This window comes from Podarcis vaucheri (assembly GCF_965113315.1).
Source record: "Podarcis vaucheri genome assembly, chromosome: 3".
NCBI lineage: Eukaryota > Metazoa > Chordata > Lepidosauria > Squamata > Lacertidae > Podarcis > Podarcis vaucheri.
In genome coordinates this window covers 100,748,501-100,756,542 of record NC_138761.1, presented here as the reverse complement: position 1 = coordinate 100,756,542, position 8,042 = coordinate 100,748,501, and the positions used below count along the sequence as shown (strand labels likewise).

The following is an 8,042-nucleotide window of genomic DNA, read 5'->3' as shown; positions in this document are numbered from 1 at the left end:
GACAGGTCTTATTTTCGTTATTGCTCTCACCTGCCAACTACCCTGCTGTTCTGAGGTCAGCAAAGGTAAGATCTGCCGACTACACACCGAATCAGATGCGTATAGTGTGGCATTGTGAGTGCTCCAGAGACATTTGCCAGCTGTTGCTGAATTGACCCCTGCAGGTAAATCCCGTACCGGGCACACACAATGAAAGCTATAAATTCAGAGAAGTATTTCATTCCTAAAAATGAGGAACACAGCATTACTGACTAGCTGAACAGCCCTGAGAATACAATGGATCCTGGAATTAGCCAAATGCAAATAGGTTCAGGCTCCCCATACCTTTGAAGTGCTGAGCAGTGGAATGAATATTGGCACATGCAGGGGTGGGAGAGGAGCTAGACTTGCTGTTCTCCTTCATTTGAACAAGCACAGAATGAACAATCAGCACTGCAGTAGCACGACTAGCTGGGCAAATCATCACATTTCCCCAAGTGAGAGAATATTGCAGACCAAACGCTTGGAAAATGCAATCTCTCTGCAATGCAAGCGCCAAGTGTTGCCAATTAACAGCTCTCAGGTGGTGCTTGGTATGAAGGCCATGCTAATTCAGGCTCAAGGTTATATTAAGTTGATTTTGCAGGCTTTGAAAGGTCCTATTTTCACAGCTCTCTTCACCTGGATGCTGTAGGGCCGGCTCTACCGTTAGGCAAAGTCTGGTGGCTGAATTTGGGTGTCATTAAAGGGTTGCAAATGCCTTATATTTTAATGTATTATCCTTGTATTTTTACTGGTGGGGATAGGGAAGGGTGTTTGTAGGATTTTCTGTTGCAATATACAGTTACTGACTTTGACTTGAGTGCATGAAAGAGTTTACCTGAGCACCGAGCTCAGGCTGCAAGTGGGTGTGGCTTCGTAGGCTCTCAGCAGCCTATGTTCGCCTCTCCCCAATTCTTCATACTTCCTGGAGCAATTGAGGAAAGAGCCATGTGGTTTGGCTCCCAACTCAGCAAATGCTGCAAGTGAACTGAATTTCTCCAAAAGGGAAATTTCAAAGCCTGCATCTTTGCTAACCCAAAGATTATACGTAGGTACAGAACCAAGTACTTTTTAAGTTGTTTGGAACCTTTTAAATTTTTGTTTTGGTACCAGTGGATGGAGACCTATTTGCTGTAACTTCTGGAAATTCTGTGAGTAAAACCATTTGTTTGCAAAGCTAAGTGTGATTTATTCTAGCCTAAGTATTTTGGTGGGGAACATTTGTTTAAAGGTGGGTGATAGCAGATGTAAATCTAACCAACTTTTAATGTGCTTGGAGCAATTGCCAGTGTGCTTGACTCCGCTATGAGAGAGTAGGAATCTATTTTCCAAACTCTTCTCTCCTACAGTTTCTGCCTCTGATAGTAACATGGCTCACCTTGGGTACCACGCACCTCAACTGTGTATCTGTGTGAGTGTGCCTGTGTGCACAAGGCTGGCCCAATGCATTTTGGCACTTGAGGCAAACCACAAAATGGCATCCTCTTCCCTTCCAGGGAAGGGGGGGGAGTGAAGATCAGCACCAGGAACAAAGAGGGAATAAAGATATACATCAAGATCCACTTCCCTGTGTATTTTGCTGCCTGAAGCGGTCATCTCACCTTGCCTCGTGGGTGAGAAGGCCCAGTGTCATGTATCTGGAGGATGTGACACTTTATCAAAAATGGGGTAGGGGAAGCTGGAAGCAAAGGGTAGGGGACAAGTTTGATACCCAAGAAATTTTGGACCACTCAGGTTGTTCATCAGGGAGTATAACATGGAGAAGTTTAATCTTTTGTTATCCTATCTGTTTGTAGGAGAAAGTACCCCATTGCTTCCCAGTTTGCCTAGGGTTTCCTGATTTTTGCTGCACTTTATCAAGAGTGGACTGTTTCTTGGGTGTTTGGTATTATCCACTCCTTTCTCATTACAACAGCAACCTACCAGCAGGACTTTGAATAGAGAGGATCAGCCTAAGAAAATGCATGAAAAGGTGGATGACTCATCAAGTGTTGCATGGTAGGCTAAACAGAAGCATGACATTTTATCAGGTTTGGTGACTAGACACCGATAGGCAGGCTGTGTTCTTCAATGACGTGAAATTATAGGCCTTGTCTAGTAAAAATAGAAACTGAATGAATCAGTGACAGCTTTGGAGGGGAATTTCCTGTTCCAAATGTCAGTTAATAATACTTGATATGAAGTGTTTGATGCCAGCAGATCAAACCATTTCCAGAATAATCTGTCGTTAGAAACCAGAAGGAGAAGGCCAACACTGAAATTGAGAACGTAGAGGTAAAGAGTGATTTCTCTTAAAATGTATTCCTTCCCTGATACTGGAAATAAGCAGCTATAAATAAGTAAATAAGTAGTTGGGGCAGAAATGCAATTCATCTCACATCTGAAGGTAGATTTACTGAAATTGAAGCAATATGAGAACCAAAACACAACCATCTTTAGAAATTTGTTGTTCTCTAAATTTCAAAATGCAATTTTCTGGCTGAGTAATATGTGCGGAAGTACATCTTTAGAGGAAAATGCAGAAAATGCACACATTAATAAAAGCAAAATGTGTCGCTTTATGGAAAACTGCTTTGCAAAAAATAGTGGGAGAAATTTGCACTAATATGGTAGATTTTCATATGGACTTTGTAAAAATAAATAATTAATACAAACTAATGTGGAAACATGGAGAACTGAACTTGAGACTGGAGAGAAACCCAAATCGTAGAGCTTCCCCTTCTGCCAGTGGCAGCTGATGTTTGGAAAAGCAGAACCTAGTCCCTTATGCGGTAAGCTTTGTGTGTAGTTTTGGAAAGAGAGACATCTATGAAATGAATGTGTAATATGAGAATGTTTCATTTCTGTATGAATTATTGAAAACAATTATGTAATGAAAGCAAATAAGCAAGACTTGGGGGTTCTGCCTATAGGGTATGGCAGCCTTGGCCTGCTTTTGCAGTAAAGAGACCAAAATAAATAAATAAAATGGGCTTTGGCTCCATTTGCGGCTTCTCAGCTCTATAATAATAACATAGGCGTGATTAGGGCCTGAGTTCTATGTTTACTTCTAGCAGGTTTACAGTAGGAAAGAGATGATTACGCCTCTTCAGTTTAATGTGGAAAATATTTACTTATGAATGTCCCCCCATGCAGGGATAGCTGGCACTTGCCCTAGAATAATAACACTTAGCGCTTTTTGAGTGCTCTGAACATGGTGCGTTCATTATCTCAGTAACCCTGAGACTGGCATTACTATTATTACACCCATATTGCAAATGAAGAGCTGACTGGAAGCTTCCCTAAGGCTACTCAAGTGAGTTCATGCTGGAAGTGAAACCTGCATATCAAGGGCTCTGGCAATTCTCAAGTCTTTCCCCTGATGTGGTAAATGCTAGTTGAATTTCACCTCTTTCCCCTGCCATAACCCTGCAAAAGATAGAAAAATGTGACAAGGTTATGTTGTGGAGTAAATGTGAAGATTGGACTTGAGTCATGATGCCTATGGCCCTAGTCACGTTCCCTTGCAGTGCTTCAGATTGCTCTGCTTCTGCATCTTGGCTTGTTACATGTAACATTTTATTGCTCTTGTATGGTATATGGCGTATTATATAGTGTATGAGGTGTTAGAGGACTGGATTGGTTTGTCTGCTTCCTTGTTTATTTTATGGGAGTTGGGGGGGTAGTGCCTCTGGTGGGGGCAATGGTGTAGCATGGGGGCACAGGGATGGTTGCCCTGGGTGCAAAATTGTTAGGGGGCACAAAATTTCAATACCTGGTGCTGCCTCAATAATGCTGGGCATTCTGTTGAATGTGACTTCTCCATACGAACCAGGAAGTGACCTCTCTAGAGAACAGAACAACTCTTCTTTTCTTATCTCTGTGGCTCTGATCTCCTGAATGATGTCCATTTCCCTCCTTTCTACCTCCCTTCCGTGTAGCCCTGGGCACTGGCAACCCATGCTACGTCACTGGCTGGAGAAAATGCAGTGTTCCTTCTGGGGTAGTTTATCTGCCTTTGGCCCCCACCTTGCACTCAGCTCTCACCTGTGACTTCTAGAAGCTGCCAGCATATGACAGCAGCCACACCTTGGGAATGGCCTTGATGGGTTGACTAAACCAGGTGAGGGTAGCTGATGGGTCTCAAACCATCAGTGAGTTAGGGACTTCCCCTGCATGTGAAGACAGGCTCTGGCAGATTGAGCAGATGTGACCAATCGTGGGTCCAACGGTCAAGAAGGCGGTTTTTGCACATGCTGTAGAGGGAAGTGGCATGTCAATAATTCATTTAGGAATGCTTCATTGTTCTCATGCTTGTGATGCATAGTCCAAGGCAACCCCACTTTTAAGTTTGAAATGGGCAATGGTGGTGCATGCCAACTGAGAAGAGGAGGATCAAATGAGCCTCAAGCTTCCAGGCTTCTCAAAGCTTTTGAAAAACCCCGTTACATCAGGAAACATGAATATGTATTCCTAATTGCAGAGTCAAGGTGGGTCTAATGGCTGGCCAATAGAGGAGTATCTTGTAAACCCAGATTTCAAGCTTGGTTCTCCACAGCATAGTCTTGGGACTCTGCCTACTGAATTAAACAAAAGATTGCTCAGGACTGGATTTTGACTGAAACTCAGGGTGTTCAAGGCAAGTTTAGGAAGGGATAATTTAAAATCATGTTGTGGCACCTTTCCCAGAGCTATCTTGTAAGTTCAACAGCGAGGGACATTGAAAATGTTCATTTCAAGATAACAGCTTGTGTCTTTTGAGAGCTTCGCTGGCTGAAATAGCCATCAGCGCTTTCTGATCATGCAAATATGAGTACCGGTCACTGGAGGCAAAGTTCTTAAATGATGACTTTATTGTTCAATAATTCCCATCCCAGTTTTCTTAGCTACAGAGGCCCAAAGCATGAGAGTCACTGCAAACCAGAAGCCTTGCAGACTTGTGTTTTCCATGTTTCATGACTCCTTGAGATACGGTAATTCATTTGGGATTTAGACAGCAGGCAGGAGAATAATAGCTTTAGCTTTTCATTTAATGGGCTTCTTTTCCTTTTCATCATATCCAATGTCAGTAAAATTACATTCGTAGGAGCACATTTACATCAAACATGACTCACTATTTTTAATTAGAAATGCTGGCAGAAAATGATTGGGAACATGTCTTCTGGTAACGTTCATTTCACAAAGTACATTTCAATTGCTGCCTTTTTCTTTCTTTTAGGTCACCCCAGTCAATTGCAAAGTCTCCTGTTGGAAATAGTGCTTTTGGTTTCCCACATGTTCAGGACCAGAGAGAAGGGCAAAACAACAACGCCTCATCCGTTAGCCTGGCTAGGACCATCTGCCATTCTGCTCCTCCCTCCCATGCACAGTCATCATTGGCAGCCTTTACACCTGGCTTCCTCAGAGGCCCCCTTCAATTGGCATCAGAAGATCAGGCAACACATCAAGGAATCCTCCTCTGGTCTGTCTACGGCCAATAGCTCTTTGGCTCTTTGTTGGTGGTAGAAGAAAGCAGTGCAGATCTGAGTTGGATGTGACTTTTATCAGCCACCTGTAGGGCCTTGGAGGTAGTGTGGTCATGTATATAATACTGAAAAAGAGGATATGCTTCACACACCCAGAAAGGAAACAGATTTCCATAAAATGTGCACACACTAATTTGTATGTATAGATGCAAATTCAGGAAGGATGACACTCAGTTGGTTAGAACATGGTGCTTATAACACAAAGGTTGCAGGTTTGATCCCCATATGGGACAGCTGCATATCCCTGCGTTGCGAGGTGGGGTTGGACATAGGTGATCCTCAAGGTCCCTTCCAACTCTATGATGTGTATTGTATTTCTATTTGAATTAAGTGTATACTCAATTCATATAGAAGTACAATACATATCACCATACTGGGGAAGACAATGATGACCAGTATGCCTGCTCAGTCTGCAATCTGACCATTCATGGGCAACTTTAAGGCCCCTCTTGCTGTCTCCCTTATCTTTAGGTAGACTTGGATGGGACAGACCTTCAAACACAGGGGTCTCCTCCATAAAGTTGGTCATAGTAAAGGTAAAGGTAGCCCTGACCGTTAGGTTCAGTCGCGGAAGACTCTGGGGTTGCGGCGCTCATCTTGCTCTATAGGCCAAAGGAGCTGGCGTTTGTCCACAGACCGCTTCCGGGTCATGTGGCCAGCATGACTAAGCCACTTCTGGTGAATCAGAGCAGCGCACGGAAACAACGTTTACCTTCCCACCAGAGCGGTACCTATTTATTTACTTGCATTTTGATGTGCTTTTGAACTGCTAGGTTGGCAGGAGCAGGGACCGAGCAACAGGAGCTCACCCCGCCGCAGGGATTTGAACCACCGACCTTCTGATCGGCAAGCCCTAGGCTCAGTGGTTTACACCACAGCACCACCCGTGTCCCTAAAGTTGGTCATATGGCCACCTTATTTTAAAGTCAAAAGTGGGGTAAATATTCTATAAATAATGTATGCATGCATCCCTTTTGGGGCTTATGATCTTTCCAATTGTATGATTCCATGAATCTTAACTATTGTCACCGGGTAAATGCAGGCTTTTGTAGATGTAAAGGACAGGGCAAAATGACAAATGGATTGAACCAGGAAGATGAATGCTTTGGCTGCAATATATTTGATGTGGAGTGGCACGGTACACAGGCCCGCAAAGGGAGAAAGCAATATGCTACATTAGTCAAAGCAGGATATAATGAAGACTATCAGCCTACAGGCTGGTAAGTAAAGGACAGGTATTGAACATGATGAAGGGTAAAAGACAGCAGAATTGGGCTACGTCCTAGATGTGTGAGTTATGGGCATGGGAAATGTCAAAATAACCTTGAGTCTGTGAGAATGATTGCCGCAGAGGATGTCAATGGCATCAACAGATTTGTCAGAGGAAATTATGGAAATAAATTAAGATTGATGCAGGTATCAAATAAGCCATCAAGCCCCCACTGTATTTAGTGTAAGAAATGACAGGAGCTAAATGAACGTTGTAGAAAGGTTTCTGAGGAGCTAGTGGCTCCAACAAATTCCAAGAAACTCTGCAAAAATCGGGAAAAATATTACAGCAATTAAAATTGCACGAGTCAATTTTTTTCATTATAACCTTAGAATAAATGAGGCTTATATTCCTAAATGTAGTGACAAAGAGCTATATATAGGCGAGGAGTATTAATTATACATCTCTTGGTTGGGGAGTAATAAATCTCAGCTGAGTTAATGTCATTAATTAACACAATTTGATAGGGGACGATATTGAGTTGTGCTGAAACCCTAGGAAAGGCCTTTAAATATTCTTTGCGATTCTGCGTTTGCCTCTTTCAGTGCTCACTTTACCTTCAAATTGGGAAGCTTGTTGATTCATTTTAGTGTGGGGAAACTTTCAGAATCACAAGCAGCTGAGAGTATTTAGCAGAGGAATAGAATATATTTAACATTCTGCTATTGCGTACTGTATTCCATAATACTAGGAAGTGCCTCCCTGTTTGCTCCACTTACCAACTCCATGGAGAAAGAAAAGGAAGAGAAGTCCCTGGTGGGTCATGGTGGCACCTCCTCCTTCTCTTGAGGTGACCCATAGAGAAAAAGTCAATGAGTGACCATTAGTCATGATAGCCATTTGCAGGCCTCCAGTTGCTGGAGAAAAATAATAGGAGAGGATTATTGCCTCCATGCCTTGCTTTTGGGCTTCCAAGAGGCATGTGGTCAGATACTGTGGGAAACAGAATGTTGGACTTGGGACCCTTTGTCTGATCCGAGACAGCTCTTCCGGTGGTCTCACTTTCTAGGAAAACTAATTTAATGTAGATGAAGTATTTCCCAGCTGGCCCAGGTGTCATAGATAGTTCTGTTCAGTGGTGGCTGGTGCCCATTGGCATACCCTCCAACATTTCTCCGATGGAAATGGGGACATCCTATTCAATAATAATAATAATAATAATAATAATAATAATAATAATAATAATTTTATTATTTATATTCCATCTGGGCGGCTTCCAACTTATATAAAAACATAATAAAACATTA

The 8,042-nt window shown here is 42.7% G+C and overlaps 1 long non-coding RNA gene across 1 annotated transcript; it reads right to left on the bottom strand.

The window, feature by feature from the left end:
• Positions 1-4,835: 4,835 nt before the first annotated feature.
• Positions 4,836-6,669, bottom strand: LOC309528320. Its single transcript, XR_014217658.1, has 2 exons — positions 6,555-6,669; positions 4,836-5,590 (listed from the first exon to the last, which is right to left on the bottom strand). It is a non-coding gene; the product is annotated as an uncharacterized lncRNA (long non-coding RNA).
• Positions 6,670-8,042: the final 1,373 nt, after the last annotated feature.